The following is a 19,602-nucleotide window of genomic DNA, read 5'->3' as shown; positions in this document are numbered from 1 at the left end:
AGCATGCAGCCCTCAGCATGATGGTTCATTCTCCTCTGTTCTTAAATTAGGTTAAATGGCATCGATGTCCATATTTACAGACTTGAAATGTTTCGATCCTGAGCAGTTCTGATGTACATCTGAGACCGGCTGCTGGGAGTCTTGGTCTCAGTTTAGAAAGGGAGGCCAGTGGTGCAGGCAGCTGCTAGGAACTGGTCGTCATCCCACCCACCAGGAACATTGGCCACGGTGGCAATCAGACCCTCTACAAGGGTTAAGCCAAGTAACTGTAGGTGTCCTTTTCACCATCAACTCGCTCCAAATATTCTTTCTCGATCAGAATATCAATGTATTTCTTGATGACCGGGACCCGTGGCTTGAACCATGAGGACAGCTGAGTGAGCACTTCCCCAAGCAGCTGCTGGTGCTTCAGGACCTTCCGCATCTTCATGATCCTCACAATCGCCGCCTGGATCAGCAGTTTCCGGTCCTCTTCAATATTTTTGTGTGTAGTTTCCTGTTCCTGCTTCTGTTCGGTTTTCATTGGCATATTGATGTTAACCCTTAATTTCTTATTTTTATAACCAAGATATAATTTTATTAAGGTATCTGGCTTCAATTCTACCTCATCAACATTTGCATTTTCATCTTCCAAGACCAATAACTTCGACTTCAATAAAATCTGTAGGACTTGTGCCAAAATGTCCATTTTGATTTGAGTGCTGTCCCTCAGCTGCTGCACCGCGTAAGCATCTTCCGTGTTGTATTGAAGCAGGATTGCCATCTGGAATGTAGATGCCTGCAAAGTGTATCTGCGCTTGAAGCAGTTTGTGACCAGCTCTCCTTTGGAGAGTTGGTACAACCACGTCAGCTTCCTGCCGCTATGACGACTATCGTAGAAAGCAGTGAATCGCTGGTAGCTACGTTCCAGCTCTGACGGCAAGGCGAACGTGCAGGACTGCTGGAAGGGCCACGAGCTGGAGCTCGGCACCTGGACACTGAAGTCCAAGTCCAGTGGCTCTGAATTTGTCAGGTGCTTTTTGAACTGTTCGTTTAAATCTTTGCTCACGCCAATGTCCTGAAACATCCGCTGAAGTTTAGAGGTATACTCAAACCCACATGCTTGCTTTAATTTGGAGATCATGCTTGCTTCGGCATCATCACTCGCACTGTTCTGGTGCACGAGTCTTTTGGCCAGCATCTTCGCATAGAACTTCTGGAACACATCCTTGTCCTCTATGTACTTGAAGACAACCATCACTTGATTGAGTGTACCTTCTATTTCTGCTTCTTCTGGGTTCTTGGAATTCTTCTTCAACAAGGAGTCACAGTATCGAGCCAGCAATTCGGGGGACTTACTGGACGACTGAGCCATCTTGGTGACAGCATTGCTGTTTATGAAGCGCCCACAAGCCTTGTCCAGGGCGGCCACGAAGCCCGTGTTGTTATTGAATGCTGACATGACTAGGGCATTGTACTTTTTATGAACATCCAGCACTGTCTGCACGTACATTTTGGGATCATTTAAAGTAGCTTCTCCACACTTTTCAATTGCTGCAAGACCCTGATTATGAATATGTGTCTCCAAAAGTTTTTTCAGTTCTCCTAGGCCGTCCTGGATTCGAGATACAAGATTATACATGCGACCCAAATCTTCGTTTTTATCAGCATCTAGCAAGTTCTGAAACTCTGTGTGAAAAATCTCCAGGTGCTTCTCGATGAGCACCTGCTCGCACTTCCTCGCTAGCTCGTCCTGAGTGCTTTCGTGGAGGTAGACCTGCACTCTTTGTTGCTCCTTGAGCAGACGGGCCTCTGCCTTTTTCATGTAGTCAGTAACTGGGTTCTGCTGCAAGAATTCAGTACTCTCTCTGGTATAAAATCTCTCTGTATCAGCCAAAAACTGAGACTCAAAGGATTCTTTATACACTGTTAACGTAGGACCCTCCGCAAATGCATCATCTTCATTCAGCCCCAATTCCACATAAGATTGTACAACTCCACCAATCAGTCTTGTATTGATGGTTTCACCATTTCTTTCCTTTTCAATCAGTTTTAAAGCAGCATTGGTTACCTGTTTGTTCAAGGGCCTGAATAGACAATCTCTCCAAGTCACCAATGCAAGAGAATAGATTTCATATATTCCTTTTTGTCCTTCATCACATTCACGGCGAACCCAATATCTATTGAGGTAGGCACAAATTCCATTCAGAACTTTGCTGGAAAACCGGTAATCTTCCCACTGCTGAGTGTAGAACTTCAGAACACTCTCATCCATCAAGTCTTCTCCATGCTTAAGAAGATTTGTCAAATAATTCTTCAAAAATTCTTTAAGTCGTTTGTATAATTCCAAGCCAAGAAGTTGTACTCCCCCAGGCGTTTGCCCCTTTTCTGATTTAGAAGGAGGGACGCCAGCCCCTTGCGTTTGGTTTGACTGGTGAACACTCGTGCAGTAGCTATAAACATGAGTGTAGAGCTCCATGTATCTGGATTTTGCCATACTCTGTCTGGTGTACACCTGCTGGATTCCGGCTCTGAGGTCATCCCAGATCTGGTCAAGGCCAATCTGCTTCAGTCCATGGGGATTCTGACTCCTGTTCGATGACATTGTGAGTAATATTCTGAAGTTGTCCAGTGCAGCAATCCTTATTCAAAGACGGAAAACTTCCCCTATTGTTGTTGATGTATTTTCTCTCCACGTTCCGTGTAGTTTAGGGTTCGGGGTCTACTGATGGGTACTTGGGTGTTGGGGTCCAACCTCAGCAGGTCCAGGGATCCCCAAAGGTGTGGACGGAGTCGGCAAAGAAGGAATGACACAGAGACAGCATTCAGTTGATCAGCAGCCTAGCCAGGATCTCTAGCCACGATCTCCAGCCAAGTTCTGTCTAGGATCTCCAGCCAAGTTCTGGTGTTTATTGTCTTGTTACATCTGTATTTATACAGATTTTAATCCTGTCAATTTCTATTGCAAAGATTAGGGCGTTTCTTATCTCCATTCCAGGGAGTAAAGATTATGTAGCTTAAGCGTGATTGTTTGTAGTTAAAGTGATTAAGTACCCGCCTGGCACTTAGTTAAGGGGTTTTATCCCCTCCTTAACTTCAGGGAAAAATCCCTACCCGGGGAAACAACCTTTCTCAGAGAGGTGACTTTGGTTAAAACACATAGCACCAAGAAGGGGAGCAAACATATTAAGAACAGTATGCTATATAGGCCAGGTCCCTTGAAACATATGCTGTGCAAATGTTTCTTCCCTGCAGCAACTGTGTTAAGCAGCAAGAGTGGACCGGCTTCTGGCAGGAGAGAAAGACAAAAAAATCAACATTAGAACTTGGGAAAATAAGAGCCAGTAAAATTACTAAAAAATGGATACTAACCTAGGTAATGCAGTTGGAATGGCTACCAAACAGAAAAAAAAAAGTCCAAATTTGGCTTTCTTACTTTTTCTGTGAATATCTTAAAAAAAAAATCTCAGACTGCTATGACTTATAGTAGTGGTCTGTTTTGCTCTTTAATGGACTACTGAAAAAAAAATACCACTACCACTTTATTTTATAAATTAAACTTTAAGTCATAGAAAATAAGGACATAAAAATAGAAAGAACTAGGAAGAAGGAGAAAAAATTAACATGTCTAACAACTGATCTTTGTTTTAAAATTTATGATTAGTCTTTACATCCATCTGGATGATATTTGGTCATTTATGTTGCTCTAATTCAAGCAAGTGCATGCTTCATATAAATACAACTAATCTTTACTGATTTTCTTTGACATACATTTTCAGTCTAATATAGTAAGTGTAGAGCAAAAAACAAAAAGATGTTTTGCCTACAATAGGATTCAGTCTTCTCAAACAGGAGCAAAAATTGCCCTAGCCAGTTTGGCTTAATGGGTAGAGTGTTGGCCTGCAGACTGAAGAGTTCTGGGTTTGATTCTGATCAAGGGCATGTACCTGGGTTGCAGAATCTCCTCCCTAGCCTAGACCCTGGTCAGGGCTCATGCAGGAGGCAACCAATTGGTGTGTTTCTCTCACATCAGTATTTCTCTCTGTCTTTCCCTCTCTTTTCCACTCTCTCTAAGAAATCAATGGAAAAATATCCTCTGGTGAGGATTAAGAAAATAATAATAATCAAATAGGAGCAAAGATGATGTTTTATATTGTCATTTTCTTTGCACCATAACGTTGGCTTGCGGATTCTTCAAAACCTACATTGCAGCCGCACACCTCCTGGCTAGCTTATATAGGCATACTTGAATTAGAGCAATGTGGTCATCTTCAATGTAAAAATAGTTAATTAATTGCTATCATTTCTCAATCATCAACAGAGGATAGTCAATAATTGATTTGAGACGGCAGGGAGAATCTTATATAAGCTGATACTAATATTTAAATAAAAGTTATTTTATTGAATCTGTCTCCTGACACAAAAATCCCTCTAGCACCCAGAAAATACTATAAAGGAATTCCATAGGTCAGGGTTCACATTTCACTTCTAATCACTGATTTCAGCCTCCTACCTCTTCTGCTGGTGTTTCAGCCCCATCTTTATTTTTCTAAACTATCAGAGTTATGGACAAACAACTCAGTTGATAAATTTGAATTTTAGTTCCTTTTCTATTTGTATTTCTCCTCCTCTGGTAGGGATACCAATAATTTGTGAACTATCCAAAATGTGGGTATTAATAGGTAAAAGAAAGAAGAAAAATGCTATGGAGACCATATCAGCCCCAGATCCCTCTCTGAACAATAAATACTTAAATATAGGGCAATATGAAAATTTCCCCATCCTGTAAAAAAATATGTAATTTGGCTGCAATGCAGCTCTTATCTTTATTAGTAGTAACATTTTCACTACTATTAAATGGGCTTATTTCTTTTCTTTTTAAGAAATATATTTTTATTGATTTCAGAGAGGAAGGGGAAGGGGGAGAGAGAGAAACATCAATGATAAGAGAGAATCACTGATAGGCTGCCTCCTGCACACCCTCCCTAGGGATCAAGCTCATGACCTGGGCTTGTGCCCTGACCAGGAATGGAACCTTGACCTACTAGTTCATAGGTCGACACTCAACCATGGAGCCACACTGGCTGGCTGTGCTTATTTCTTTTCTCTTATGCATGGTAATGGGGGCTGAGGAAAACCAGGCAGCCATATTAATAGCTCTGGGCCTATCTGGGAGTGGGTTACATTTCCAGGAAGCTAATTTGTTTGCTAAAAATGTATTGCATGCCCCCCTTTTTAAAAGCTATTTTTGTGTGTTTGTTTTGTTAGTCGTCACCTAAGGATATTTTCTCCACAGATTTTATTTTATTTTTAAAAATATTTTTATTAATTTCAGAGAGGGATAGAGAGAAACATCAATGATGAGGGAGAATCATTGATCGACAGCTTCCTGCACACCCCATACTGGGGATTGAGCCCACACGCCCAGGCATGTGTTCTGACCAGGCATTGAACCATGACCTCCTGGTCTATACGCCAATGCTCAACCACTGAGCCATGCCTGCCTGGCTTCTCCATTGATTTTAGAGAGAGAGGAAAGGAGGGAAAAGGAGAGAGAGAGAGAAAGAGAGAGGAAGAGAGAGAGAAATGCTGGGGTCCAACCCCAGCAGGTCCAGGGGTCCCCAAAGGTGTGGACGGAGTCGGTGAAGAAGGAATGACTCGGAGACAGCCTTCAGTTGATCAGCAGCCTAGTCAGGACCTCTAGCCAGGATCTCCAGCCAAAGTTCTGGTCGGGATCTAATCAGGCCAAGTTCTGGTTAGGAACTGATGTTTATTATCTTGTTACATCTGTATTTATACCAGTTGATTTTAATCCTGTCAATTTCTATTGCAAAGGTTAGGGCGTTTCTTATCTCCATTCCAGGGAACAAAGATTATGTAGCTTAAGCGTGATTGTTTGTAGTTAAAGTGATTAAGTACCCGCCTGGCACTTAGTTAAGGGGTTTTATTCCCTCCCTAACTTCAGGGAAAAATCCCTACCCGGGGAAACAACCTTTCTCAGAGAGGTGACCTTGGTTAAAACACATAGCGCCAAGAAGGGGAGCAAACATATTAAGAACAGTATGCCATATACGCCAGGTCCCTTGAAACATATGCTGTGCAGATGTTTCTTCCCTGCAGCTACTGTGTCAAGCAGCAAGGATGGACCGGCTCCCAGCAGAGAGAGGAGAGAGAGAGAGAGAGAGAGAGAGAGAGAGAGAGAGAGAAACATCAACGTGAGAGAGACACATTGATTGGTTGTCTTTTGCACATGCTCTGGAGGGGTCTGGGGATCGAACCTGTAACCCAGGTACATTCCCTGGATCAGGAATTGAATCCAAGACTTCAGTGTAAGGCTGACACTCTAAACATGGAGCCACACTGGCAAGGGCACATGCCTCCTTTTTTTATGCACTGTACTTTCCAAGGCTTCCTATCATGGCCTTGGGACAGGGCAAGGAGTGAAGGTGAGTAAAGACTCTAATCAATAGACAAAACTGCAGAAGTTATTATATCACCAAGGTCTAGCCAGAGAGCCATAAAAATGGAGCCAAAGTGATGAATCTGGGACCAATGTTCAGTTACTATTCATTCAATTAACATTCACAGATCACCGAGGATGGGCTAGCAAGGTTCTGGGAACAGAGCAGTAAATATATGAGTCACTGTACTTCACACCAAATTTTCAGTCTAGGGTGGAGCTAGAGAGGCCAGGAGGAGGTACCAGCAGAAGAAGAGACAGTCAGTCACGAGGACAGAATGAAGTGTGGTCAGAATTGGGAAAATATGCTTCAGGTCATTAGTGTAAATGTTCCTTTTATATTGCCCTAATGTGGCTTTATTAAGTTATAGGCATACAGTCAATGGACTGAAAGACATGGAGATAACTGAGACATAGAATTTGAATGCACACCCCTAAATTTAGGAGGTGCCACATGTAGTATGTAGGATTACTATTACACAGCAGAATGTGATCCATGCCATTTGAGAAGGAGGAAATAATTGAAAATGTAGTGAGTGCCACAACACTGGTTGTCTTACGTTCCTTCTTTGATAAAGCTGCCTTGCCCTCAGCTTCTAACTCAGAGAAGCAATGATGGGCTATTTTTTGCCTCCGTGTGGCCGGTGTTTGAACTGGCAGTGTAGACCTAAGCCAAATCAGCTCTAGTCTATAGCCTTGTAGGTAATACACGATGTAGCCTGGCCTGGAATTATGAACTGGCCAATTCCATTATTTTTCATTGGAACTAAGCTTAGAGCTGGTAAGAGAACAAAGCAATGAGGGGGTTAAAAGTAAAGCCATGATTCAGAGAGTTGAGAGGAACTGTGCAGTCTGTGAAAGAAACGGGGATCAGCAAGTCAGGTCAACAAGCAAGCGTTAGCATAGCCCTGGGGCACCAGAATGCCCTGGGCTCCCCGCCTCCATCTGACTTATAAGAAGATGACTTATCATTTCAGGATATTACAGTATGACAAGAGCAGATTGGGGAGAACAGTGCTGGTAAAAACCTGAATTGGCTCAGAAAAGAATAGAAAAAAGACAATTCAAAGCAGCACATACAAAGGACAATTCTGAGGAATTTTTCTATGCAGGGAAGATGAGAAATGGGGCAGTGACTAGAGGAAGTGGGGTCAGGATAGGAAGTTTGTTAAGACAGGGAAGATAACATTTTTGTGTTTGTAGGGAAGATGCAAGGAGCAAAGGAACAATGATCATGCAGAAAATGTGGGACAGAGTTGCTAGAGTGATGTCCTTGAGCAAGTGAGAGAGGGTCAGATCTGGTTGATACACAGTTTATGCTTTATAAAGGGAAGAAGATAGAGTACTGGTGCCGGGTGCCTGAAGACAAGTAGCTGTGGCCCTGATAGCTTGTGGAAGTTCTCTTCTGATTGCTTTTATTTTCTCGTGGAACTGGACATGGCATGAGCAACTTGAGAGTAAAGAAAGGATAGAAGGGATAGGAAACTTGAGGAGAGAGAAGATATGAAATTGTTGAATGAGAGAATGAAGAAACTGCAGAGACATCATGGAAGGCAGTATTCAGGGCACATTTGATAGTTAGTGATCATGAATTTAAAGTGAAACCAGTCAAGGTCAACTGCATTGTGGATCTGGTGAAGGCACTGACTTGGATTTAATAATATTGTGATTGACCAAGTGAGGCCTACAAAGGGAACTAGGTATGGGGGTGTTGGGGTTTATGAAAGGAAATACAGTAATTGACTATGGAATTTAACCTTTTGGGGGGAAATAGGAAGTTGTGGGGGGGTGGTGAAAGAAAATGAAAAGGTCATAGGTGGAGGATCCCAGTTTTGGGAATGAGTGGCTAAGATAGGACAGAAGACAAGGTCCCTGGGAAAGAGAAAATCAATGAACAGTTTTCAAATTCTATTAAAATTATCTCTTTATTTTACTTATTTCACTGTCGTGTATGTTTCCTCCCATGTCCTGCGTGGATCAGGGTTCGGGATCTGAAAAGAGGAGCTGCACACAAATGAGAGAAAAATGACACGAGATAATTTTGAAATATTGGGGGACCAGGCAGGCAAGTCCAGAAGGACTTCCACTGATGCTCAGGCCACTCCAATCTTTTATTGATCTGGAGTTGCCCTTAGGGTAAGGAGGTTTCAATGACACACAGATTAGCTCATCAGCAGACAATTTCCAGAAATAGGCAGAATATCTAATCAACAATAATCAACAAGGATTTACATAAGTATCTAAGGAATTAAGTGAACTAAGGTGGGGATGATGCTTCAGCTACCATTATCTAGATTAACTGGGTGGTGCACAGCCCTAACCTTTGCTAGGACTTCGAAGGTTACTAACTTTTGGGGGTCTCTGTCTATACTCAGCTAGTGAAGACAATAAATGGACTCTGGCATTTCACTTAGCATAATCCATGCTGTTGCAAATGGTAAGAATTCCTTCTTTTTATAGCATCGTAGTATTCCATTGTGTAGATGTACTGTAGTTTTCTAATCCACTCATCTGCTGATGGCCAGTCAGTGAAAGAAAAATACCACATGATCTCTCTCATTTATAGATAATAAAGAACATTATAACTTGATGAACAAAAAGATAGATACAGAGGCAGAGAAGTATCGAACAGACTACAGTGGGAAGGCTGGGGAGGGTTGGGGGAACCGGTTTGGCTCAGTGGATAGAGCGTCGGCCTGGGGACTGAAGGGTTGCAGGTTTGATTCCGGGCAAGGGCATGTGACTTGGTTGCGGGCACATCCCCAGTGGGAGATGTGCAGGAGGCAGCTGGTCGATGTTTCTCTCTCATCGATGTTTCTAGCTCTTTATCTCTCTCCCTTCCTCTCTGTAAAAAATCAATAAAATGTATTTAAAAAAAAAGAGATCAACTAAAGGACTTGTATGCATGCATATAAGCATAACTAATGGATGCAAGACACTGGAGGGGGCGGATGAGGGAATGTGCTGGAGGTTAGGGGAGGCCGGGGTAAGGTCAATGGGGAAAAAAGGAGACATATGTACTACTATCTGTAATACTTTAAACAATACAATAAAATAATAAAGAAGAATATCTGTTTATGTGTCTGTTTCTACCACTATCTCAGGGTTTCTCAACCTTGGCACTATTGACATTTTGGTCTGCATAATTCTGTATTGTGGGAGGGTGGGAGAGCTGCTCTGTTTATACTGTAGGATGTTTCCAATGTCCCTGACTTCTACCCACTTGATGTCAGTAGCATTTTCCCCGTGGTGACAAATCAAAACTTCCCCAGACGTTGACAAATATCCCCTGGGAGATAAAATCAGCCTTGAGTGAGAACCACACCACTGCACCAGAGGCTTCTTAAGAGAGATGTACCTTATTTATTATTATAATACCAATGTTTAAAAAATACTTGGGCACACAGTGAAAACTCAATAGATGTGTGACAAACTAAAAATTTTAAGAACAGTCAACAGGTGCTGTGTTGCAGGTCTTCAAGGTCACTCCCAGGTTTGGTGAATTACTCAGAGAGCTCACAAGACCCAGCATATATTCATATTCACAGCTATGATTTATTATAGCAAAAGGCACAAAGCTCAATCAGCAAAAGAAAAAGGCACGTGGGGAGAAGTTGGGAAAATCAGGTGCAAGCTTCACATGGTGCCCTTAATTTCCCCAACAAGTTGTGACAACACATTGCTGGCTGTTCCCATCAAGGGACACTTCTTAAAAACTCAGTACCCAGGCTTTTTGGCGGCTGGTGATGTAGGCATCCTCTTCCTGGCATCAAATTCCAGACTCCCAGGAGGAAAGCAGCTATTCAGAATAAACTATATATATATATCTACACTAATAAAAGAGAAACATGGTAATTGGCGTACAACCGCTACCCTTCCCATTGGCTAATTAGCGAGATATGCAAATTAACCACCAGCCAAGATGGCGGCTAATTTGCATACTGCAGGCAGGGCGACAGTGCCAACCGCCAGCTCCCCTCCATCCAGGGCTGTCGGCAGAGGTCCCTGCCCTCATCCAGGCCTCCCGCAGGGGACCTGGGGCTGGCGGGTGGGACCTCGGTGTTCGGCACCTGCTCCGCCCTCATCCGGGACTTCCACGGGGGACCCAGGGCTGGCGGGTGGGACCGTGGTGTTCGGCACCCACTCCGTCCTCATCCCGGCCTCCCGCCGGGGACCTGGGGCTGGCTGGTGGGACCGCAGTGTTCGCCACCGGCTCCACCCTCATCCGGGCCTCCCGGGGGACCCAGGGCTGGCGGGTGGGACCGAACCCTCTCCACCCTCATCCGGGCCTCCCGCGGGGAACCCGGGGCTGGCGGGTGGAACCCTGGTAATCGGGCATCTGCCCTGCCCTCATCCGGGCCTCCCGCGGGGGACCCAGGGCTGGTGGGTGGGACCGCAGTGTTCGGCACCCGCTCCACCCTCATCCGGGACTTCCACGGGGGACCCAGGGCTGGTGGGTGGGACCGAACCCTATCCACCCTCATCCGGGCCTCCCGCGGGGAACCTGGGGCTGGCGGGTGGGACCGAACCTGCTCTACCCTCATCCGGGCCTCCCGCAGGGAACCCGGGGCTGGCAGGTGGGACTGCGGTGTTCGGCACCTGCTCTGCCCTCATCCGGGCCTCCCGCGGGGGACCTGGGGCTGGCGGGTGGGACCTCGGTGTTTGGCACCCGATCCGCCCTCATCCGGGCCTCCCGCGGGGGACCCAGGGCTGGCGGGTGGGACCGAACCCGCTCTACCCTCATCCGGGCCTCCCACGGGGGACCTGGGGCTGGTGGGTGGGACCTCGGTGTTGGCACCCGCTCCGCCCTCATCCGGGCCTCCCACGGGGGACCCAGGGCTGGCGGGTGGGACCGATCCCGCTCTACCCTCATCCGGGCCTCCCACGGGGGACCTGGGGCTGGCGGGTGGGACCTCGGTGTTGGCACCCGCTCCGCCCTCATCCGGGCCTCCCACGGGGGACCCAGGGCTGGCGGGTGGGACCGAACCCGCTCCGCCCTCATCCGGGCCTCCCACGGGGGACCCAGGGCTGGCGGGTGGGACCGAGGTGTTCAGCACCCGATCGGCCCTCATCCGGGCCTCCCACGGGGGACCTGGGGCTGGCGGGTGGGACCCTGGTAATCGGGCACCCGCCCTGCCCTCATCCGGGCCTCCCACGGGGGACCCAGGCTGGCGGGTGGGACCGAGGTGTTCAGCACCCGCTCCACCCTCATCCGGGACTTCCACGGGGGACCCAGGGCTGGCGGGTGGGACCGAACCCTATCCACCCTCATCCGGGCCTCCCGCGGGGAACCTGGGGCTGGCGGGTGGGACCGAACCCGCTCTACCCTCATCCGGGCCTCCCGCAGGGAACCCAGGGCTGGCAGGTGGGACCAGGGTGTTCGGCACCTGCTCTGCCCTCATCTGGGCCTCCCGCCCGGTCCTCGGGTTGGCGGTGGGACCGCAGCTATCAGGTACCCACCCGGGTATCCGCTGTGCTACGGCCGGGCAGCAGCAGTGATCTGCCCGCTGGCGCATCCCATGTGCTACCCAACTCGGGCGGGCAGGTCACGGGCATGCCTGGCAGCCTCAGTCAGTGCCTCAAGCCCCAGCAGCAGCAGCAGCAGCAGCAGCGGCAGTGGCAATAGCAGTGGCGGCAGTGCCCCCGACCTGCCCACCCAGGTTTGAGTGGCCCCAAGCGGGCAGTGCTTTCCATCAGCCGATGGTTGGCGCACACGCATGCAGGTGAAATCACCAGCGCCTGCTTTCCCACAGGCCTGAGCCCCTCAGGCCTGTGGGAAAGCAGGCGCCCTGAGCTGGTGATCCCAAAGGCCTGATAGCCCTGCAGTGGAGGCCGTGTTGGGACTGGGGAGTGGTGAGCAGGCAGAACATGGCCCTGATGGGGCCAGTCGCTATGACGCCCACTGTAGCCAGCACACCGCCTGATCAGGGGGCCAGCAGCCAACCTTGCAGCCCCTCCCCCCAGCAGGCCTTCCCCTGATCAGACTCTCCCATCCACATGGAGAGCAGGGTGCTCAGAGCCTGGACCCTTCCTGGCAGCCCCGAGTCCCTGGGGTTAAGAATTCTGATGGCCCTGCCCAGAGAGTAGAGGTGCCTGAGGGGCAGGGACAGGGACCACAGGCCTCCAGGGAGCACCGCAGAGTTGGCAATGAGAGGAGAGGGCCTGTGAAGGGGGAGAAGGTGAAGCCAGTGGACATCAGCCCAGAATCCAGCTCTTCCCCTCCAGAGGCAGCAGGACCTAAACCCCAAACCCCAGCCAAAATTGGAAGAGCCTGGGGGAGCTTCAGGAAACTCTACGCAAAGCTGCACATTGAGAATGAGAGATTTCGTGAGGCCCTGACCCAGACCATGATGCGACTGGAGCAGCTCAAGGTGGAGCTGGAGCGCACCATACAGAGGCAAGAGCACTTTGCAGAGAGGCCGGCCATCCTGGAGCTGGCGAGATTGGAGTGCAGGGCCCTGGAGTGCAAGGCCGCTGAGCTGGAAGAGGAGCTGAAGGGCCTGTCCAATCTCCGAGCTGACAACCAGCGCCTCAAGGATGAAAATGTGGTCCTGATCTGCGTCATCAGCAAACTGTCCAAGTGACCCCGGAGGACTTGCTCCTGCACCCGCATTTATACAGCTGCTTTTGCCACATGCACCCCTTCCCTGTGTGAACATGAGTGATAGGGCTGTCGAGGAGTCTCTGAGAAGCCATAACCTTCCTTGAGATCTCCAGGTTAGGAGGGGAGGACAGAGCCCCCAGGAGCCAAGGGGGCCATCTGAGGCCAGGTAGGGGGACCAAGGCTGCAGGCAGGACCAGAAAGGAACTGGGGACCAGGAAGTGCCAAGACCAGTAGCCAGGACCAGAGTGGTCACCCAGAGGTCCCCTCTCACGTGTGCTGCCACCAGTCACCCCTCCAGGCCCTGAGCAGGGATCCTAGAATGTGCCAAGCATCCCGCCGGCCTGGGCCAGGTGAGCCTGTATATAGGGTCTGTGTGCAATAGGGAGGGATGTCTTCTATTTTTTGCTGCCCCCTCCCCATCGCTCTCCTGGGCAGGGGAAGAAGGTCTTTTTCAGACATAGCATAGGCACCACAAATTAAAATTGTGAAGTTGCCAAAAAAAAAAAAAAGAAGAGCAGGCCAGCTGGCCAAATACCCCCTCTTCCCCCCCCCCCCCCCCCCCCCGCCAGCCACATCCTTGACCAACCTGCCCCACCACAATAGGCCCACAGCCCCTCCCCGTGGCTATCTATCCCTGATTGCACCCCCCCACCCCAAGAGGGGGCAGGGCTGGGCGGCCAATCTCCTGCAGCCTCTCCCCTTGCCCAGCCCCACCCCAGATTGCCCCCCCACCCCCACCGCAATCAGGGGCAGGGCTGGCTGGCCAACCACCCATGGCTCTTCCCCCAGGCCACTGGCCCTGATCGCCACCCCCCAACCCATTTGGGGGGGTGGTTGCCCAGCCCACCAACCACAGCCCCTCCCCATGGCCAGCCCCACCCTGAATCGGCCCCCCAACCCCAATCAGGCTGGTGAGGGGGGGGGCAGTTGGGAGCAATCAGGCTGGTGGCAGGGGGTAGTTGGGGGCAAACAGGCTGGCAGGGGAGGCAGTTGGGGGTGATCAGGCCAGCAGTTGGGGGTGATCAGGCTGGCAAACAGAGTGGTTAGGGGCAATCAGGCAGGCATGCAGGCAGGTAAGTGGTTAAGAGCCAGCGGTCCTGAGTTGCGAGAGGGATGTCCAACTGCTGGTAAAGGATCGGGCCTAAACAGGCAGTCTGACATCCCCTAAGGAGTCCCAGATTGGAGAGGGTGCAGGCCAGGCTGAGGGGCCCCCTCCCCCCAGTGCACGAATTTCGTGCACCGGGCCTCTAGTATATATATATATATATAGAGAGAGAGAGAGAGAGAGAGAGAGAGAGACAGTGGGGCCTTGACTTACGAGTTTAATTCGTTCCGTGAAGGAGCTCGTAACTCAAATTATTCGTATGTCAAATCTTAAAGTGAACGAGTGAGACACGTGATGCTGGGCTGATGTTGTGGCATTCACTGTGACGTTTGCTGCGCCAACTAGCGGTGGGGTATCTGAAGCTGGCTCGTAACCCGAATTTTAGCTCGCAACTCAAAGCAAAAAATCAGCGGAGAGACGGCTCGTATCTCAAAAAACTTGTTAGTTGGGACACTCGTAAGTCAAGGCCCCACTGTATATATATATGGCACAGTTTAGGAACAGTGAACCATTTTAACATTTCTAGAAAAGGTGGAAATCCACCATCTTAAAATTCAAGTTCCCAGACACTAACCAAGGGTCAACTTTAGTAAGACTTTCTAAGGATAGAAGTCAGGTCTCCCATGTTAACTCTCTTTTGTATAGGGGATTTATATGACACACCACATAGTGAAACAAAACAATTCCCACCTTATCCCTTTTCAAAATGCTTCATCAAAAAAAAGAAAAATCTCTAGTCTAACATCACACAGCTCTGTGTACCCATTTCTTTAGAAAGCAGCTCAGGAATCATTTATTGTGTATAAGGAATAATACCTGGAGCTCCCAAACTCTCTACTTCTCACTCCAACCTGCCAAGAAAACAAAGTGTTCTTCATGTTAGTTCATAAAGAAAAATTGAGGATTTTCTTTGCATTACTTAAGAAACCTTTGTATATTTTGTCATAGCTGCTTTAGGCTTAGAGTAAAATATGCTTAATAGAATAAACTTATTCTTGAAAATAGGGTTTCCTATTTTCATCAGGAAACTATTAACATTAATTGCTTGATCTGTTGAACAGGTAAAAATATTGTCCAACTATTCAAATCCCTGTCTCAAAAAAAGAAATTACCATAGTTAATTAATAATTCTCATCACCATGAAGAGTTTATAGTAAAAGTTACTCTCCACAGGCCACAGCAGAGAACGGAGAAGTTGCAGGAATGAGAAATGCTGAGCTGTCAAACTAAAAAGCTTCTTTACAGTAAAGAAACCATCACCAAAATGAAAAAGCAACCTACTGTATGGGAGAAAATATTTGAAAATCATATATCTGATAAGAGGTTAGTTCAAAATATATAGAGAACTCATACAACCCAATAACAAAAAAATGGGCAGAAGATCTGAATAGACTTTTTCTTTTTCCAAAGAAGACATACAGATGGCCAACAGGTAAATGAAAAAAAAAATGTTCTGAATCACTAGGGAAATGCAAATCAAAACCACACCGAGATATCACCTCACAGAGTGGCTATTATTAAAATGACAAAAAGTCACAAGTGTTGAAGAGGATGTGGAGAAAAGGGAACCCTTGTGCATTGTTGGTAGGAATGTAAATTGGTGCAGGAAAATGTAAATAGGTATGGAAAACAGTATGGAGGTTTCTTAAAAGATTAAAAGTAGAACTGCCATATGCTTCAGCAATTCCTCTTCTGAGTATTTATCTCAGGAAAATGAAAATGATTTCTGTACCTCCATGTTCATTGTAACATTACTCACAGTAGCCAAGACATGAAAACAATCTAAGTTCCTTTGGTGAATGAATGAATAACGGAAGTGTGATGTGCATGTGTGTATACAATAAAATATTATTCAGCAATAAAATAAGAAGGAAATCCTGCTACTTGCAACTATATGAGAGGACCTTGAGGGAATTATTGCTAAATGAAATAAGTTAGAGAAAGACAAATAATGCATAATCTCACTTCTATATGAAATGATCCCCCCCACCCTTCCCACCCCAGTCCAAAAGAAACCCAAAACAAACAAACAAACAAAAAAACCACCCTAAAAAAAAAAAAAACCCAAGCTCTTAGATACAGAGAACAGATTGGTATTGATTGCTGGAGGCAGGCAGTAGGGAATGGGTGAAATGGATGAATGGGGTAAAAAAGCACAAACTTCCAATTGTACAATAAATAAGTATATAAGTCATGGGGATGTAATGTATAGCGTGGTGACTATAGTTAATAGTACTCTATTGAATATTTAAAACTGCTGAGAGTAAATCTTAAAGATTTTTCAACACAAGAAAAAAACTGTAACTAGGTATGAGAATACTAACTAGACCTGTGATCATTTTGTGACATATACAAATACTGAATCATTATGTTGTAAACTAATGTAATGTTATATATCAATTCTCCCTCAATAAAAATAAAAACTGAAAATTAGAAAAAATGCCCTAATTAAATGCAAGCCAGTGGCAAAATGCATTTTGGAAAAAAATTGAAATATGCTCAAACTGTTATAAAGGTAATGCATTTGTTAGTGTCACACTCTGGCATTAGACAGACCTTGATTAAAGCCTTGATCCTTCACCTGGGTCATGACTTCTGAGCAAGTAACAATTTTCTCTACGTTTCTATTCCTTCATCTATTAAATGAAGTTATAATATCACTATCTACTTTCTAGTTTTTGAGTAACTAAAGAGATAATACATGTAAGCAAATAGTCTGTCCTGGTAGCACTGGTCCATTGAGTACATTGTCAAATTTCCGCTCTTGTTTTAGTGACACATTATTTGCTATTGCTATTTAACTATCCATGCGCTCACTCAAAAAAAACCTGCGTTTGACACTAGACCAGGGGTGGGCAAACTTTTTGACTCGAGGGCCACAACGGGTTCTTAAACTGGACCGGAGGGCCGGAACAAAAGCATGGATGGAGTGTTTGTGTGAACTAATATAAATTCAAAGTAAACATCATTACATAAAAGGGTACGGTCTTTTTTTTTTTTTTTTTAGTTTTATTCATTTCAAACTGGCCGGATCCTGCCCGAGGGCCGTAGTTTGCCCACGGCTGCACTAGACCCTGCTCTAGGTAGCAGAAACATATCAGTGAACAAGATTGCACTGTGAGAATAAAGGTCATGACTAAGAATCTAACAGGCAAATAAGTATGTGATTAAACAAGTGATTACTATGATAAGCAAAAGTAACAAAATAATTCAAACATAACCCACAAGTTACTGAGATACATCAGTGTGCTAGATGCTGGCTTTAGTATCCTCTAAATTAGCATATAGGGCATATAGATCTGTCCCACTTTGTAAAAACAAATAGTAAAAATAATCCTGTAAGTGACTAATTATGTTTGTGGTTGACGTGTGAAAGATGGATAATAGTTTATTCACATTGCATTGGCGGGAGGAACAGGTGGTACTTTGCACATCTTTCTCTAGATTCATAGAGTGGAGTTAACATGTTACTTTTGAAGTTCTTGAGAAAATTTTAATTTAAAAAGAGTTTTAAGAAAAGTCATTTCCATATAGGGAGATTCTTTCAAAGATTTCTACAAAAGTCCTGATAAGAAAGGATGCAGGTTTGGCCAAGATATCAGAGGAAGAGAAGAAACAATAATAATAATTCTAAGTTAGCAATTATTGCTTATAACTGTAAGATGTAGTCAGGGAGAAAGAGAAGGAGTCAAGGAAAATGAGATTTCTGGCTGAGATAACCAGGCACACTTTGCTAACCATAGAACACAAAAGAGGGGCGGGGGCGCTCACAACTGAGAGATTATGATTTGAACTTTGAGCATGTTAACATTAGGCGCCTATAGGACAGCAGAAAGGAGAAAGCTTTTGAACAGGAGGCTTCCATCTCAGGAGAGAAATCTAGATAGTAGATAATATTGACTGGAAAGTCAGTCAGTTTATCATTTATTTACTTAGTGTCTGCTCTATGCTAGACACTTGCTTGGCTGCCCTCCTCTCCTCCATTGATCTTGTTCTGTATTCATGCTTCCACTTAACCCCTGGCTCCCATGCCTCTATCTTATACCTGATCATTACAAATAACTTCAAGTAATTCCACAATCCCAATTTTCAAGCTTTGCTCTGTACTCACTGCCTCCTATCATCCTCCTTTCCTCTGCCTGGTACTCTGACTCCAAACATTCCTTTGCCTCGCTGGAACCTACAATTCTACAACCTTTTCATTGTCAATTCTTAACCCTCTTGTGTTCTCACTTTGCCTCTTCTCTAGTTTAAATTCCTTGATGGCTCCTGCAGAGCCTTACCTTCTGTCATTTCCCCTGTAGATAGAGCTTTTCACATGACTCATTACTTGTCCATAAACTGTTAATGGAAACCTGGTGGGTTTGTGTGTATATGTATGTGTGTGCACATGGAATGGTGGTTCTGGGAAAGCTTTGATGTGCCTCCTCCCTCTCAGCTTTGTCCTGCTTTAAATGAGGTCATGATGGCTAAAGTCTTGGCAACCATGTTGCAGCCAAGAATGAAAAGCCATGAGAACTGCCAGGACGCTGGCTGGCCTTGACGCATTGGAGCAGCTGCGCTAAAGGCAGCAGCTGCATTCCTCTGGAGAACTTCTTAGGCAAAATGCAATCCCGATTTGAGTCAGAAAGTGTTCCTAAGTAACATGCCCCAGAGAAATGTTTTGCGGAATCTGTGTCCTTTAGAGTATTTTGTGTTAGAATGAGTGTTTTTCACCAATATTCTGCTATAAGCAATGGAGAAAGTTGATAATATTTAAGAAACACACAAACAAACAGATTGAGATCTATGTTTTAGAAAGAGGTCTCAGTTGGGCGCATGGGAGATTACAAAAGACAACCCCTTCCTTCCTTTAGATATCTGGTCCTTCTAGCTCCATGTGATGTTGGTGGGGGTTAAACACAGTCCCTGATTCCATGGCCCTACTAATTCCTCCAAAGAATGATATGTGAACCAAGTAGGGCCAATCAGAATCCATCTTTAGGATTATTCTAATCAGAGCTCAGCTGTGATATGTGAAGTCCGATCACTTGAGTCATGCCACCCACTGTTGATGGGTTCTCTAGAAGCAGACAGAGATGGAGTTTGGGGTGGACGTGTTTCTTGGGGATTAACCCCTATCAAAAGAAGGAAAAGATACATAGTGAGTTGCAGTGCAGGTTTGGCACAGCCTTAGCCACCCTGCCTGGAGTGAATGAAGCCCTTGGTGTGCTTCATGGACCCAAGGGGCTGGCCGGCTTCAATCAGTCACCAGACACATGCTACCGTCAGAAAGGTGTGACCTCGAATGGGCTGGCTCTGTGCAGATGAGACGCAGACCCCTGGAGGCCGTTGGCTCTCTGCACTCCTGCAGCTGGTAGCAGGCCCTGTCTGGAAAGGGGATTTGACCGGTGTATCTTCCTCTGTGCCAAACCCACCACGTGGAGAAAGTCTGCCTGCAATGGGTGAGGATCA

The 19,602-nt window shown here is 46.3% G+C and overlaps 1 pseudogene; it reads right to left on the bottom strand.

Moving 5' to 3' along the window:
- Nucleotides 1-253: 253 nt before the first annotated feature.
- LOC139006051 (cullin-1 pseudogene) lies at nt 254-2,626 on the bottom strand (annotated as a pseudogene).
- Between the last annotated feature and the right edge of the window lie 16,976 nt (nt 2,627-19,602).

This window comes from Myotis yumanensis, unplaced genomic scaffold (genome assembly GCF_028538775.1).
Source record: "Myotis yumanensis isolate MYYU_CA2020_CCGP unplaced genomic scaffold, mMyoYum1.0.hap1 SCAF_1, whole genome shotgun sequence".
Classification (NCBI taxonomy): Eukaryota; Metazoa; Chordata; class Mammalia; order Chiroptera; family Vespertilionidae; genus Myotis; species Myotis yumanensis.
This window is presented reverse-complemented; position numbering and strand designations above follow the sequence as displayed.